The sequence below is a fragment of the Gossypium hirsutum genome, chromosome A07 (assembly GCF_007990345.1).
Source record: "Gossypium hirsutum isolate 1008001.06 chromosome A07, Gossypium_hirsutum_v2.1, whole genome shotgun sequence".
Classification (NCBI taxonomy): Eukaryota; Viridiplantae; Streptophyta; class Magnoliopsida; order Malvales; family Malvaceae; genus Gossypium; species Gossypium hirsutum.
Genome location: NC_053430.1, coordinates 12,985,702 through 12,986,487, shown reverse-complemented (window position 1 = coordinate 12,986,487; position 786 = coordinate 12,985,702). Strand labels below are relative to the sequence as shown.

At 38.4% G+C, this 786-nt stretch overlaps 1 non-coding gene across 1 annotated transcript; it reads left to right on the top strand.

Moving 5' to 3' along the window:
- The first annotated feature begins 204 nt into the window (after positions 1 to 204).
- On the top strand, positions 205 to 311 carry LOC121204355 (small nucleolar RNA R71). The gene has a single exon (XR_005899282.1). It is a non-coding gene; the product is annotated as a small nucleolar RNA R71 (small nucleolar RNA).
- Positions 312 to 786: the final 475 nt, after the last annotated feature.

Genomic DNA, 786 nt, shown 5'->3' with positions numbered 1-786 from the left:
TCTATGTTAAAAACATCGACTGCTTTCATCAGCTTTGTTCTCATAACTTGCCACTGATAATTATTCAGTGTCATCTCTTCTATAAATTCATAAGCTATTTTAGGTGTTTTATTGTTTGGAGTACCACCGACTGCTGCATTGATTAACTGCCTAGTTGAGGGATTCAAATCGTTGTAGAAGGTTTGAACCTGTAGCCAGAGAGGTAACCCATGGTGAGGGCATCATCTCAATAAGTCCTTATGCCTTTCTCATGCATCATATAGGGTCTCTAAGTCGGTTTGAACGAATGAAGATATATCATTCCTTAACTTGGTTGTCTTAGCTAATGGGAAATACTTCAGCAGGAATTCCTCAACGAGAAAAGGAACAACTGTAGGCGAATGGCGTTGTCAGAAATGCCATTAATCTTGAAAGTGTCACAGACTTCCAGAAAATTAGCCAAATGAGTATTTGGATATTTGTCTTGCAAACCATCGAACTGAACAAATTGTTGTACCATCTGAATAGTGTTCGGCTTTAGTTCAAAATTATTTGCAGCAATAGTGGGTCTCACAATACTCGACTCAGCCTTAGTTAGAGTAGGTTTAGCATAATCTTACATAGTATGAGGAACAGGATCTGGATTTGCAGCAACTGCAGGAGGTAGTTGATTATTGTGATTATCACTCATTTCCTCAGTAATAATAATAATGTCCTCTTGCTCGTCTACTACACTCTGTTGACTCTGCCTTGCTTCTCTACAATTTCTGCGAGCTGTACTTTCAATTTCGCTGTCAAACAATAATG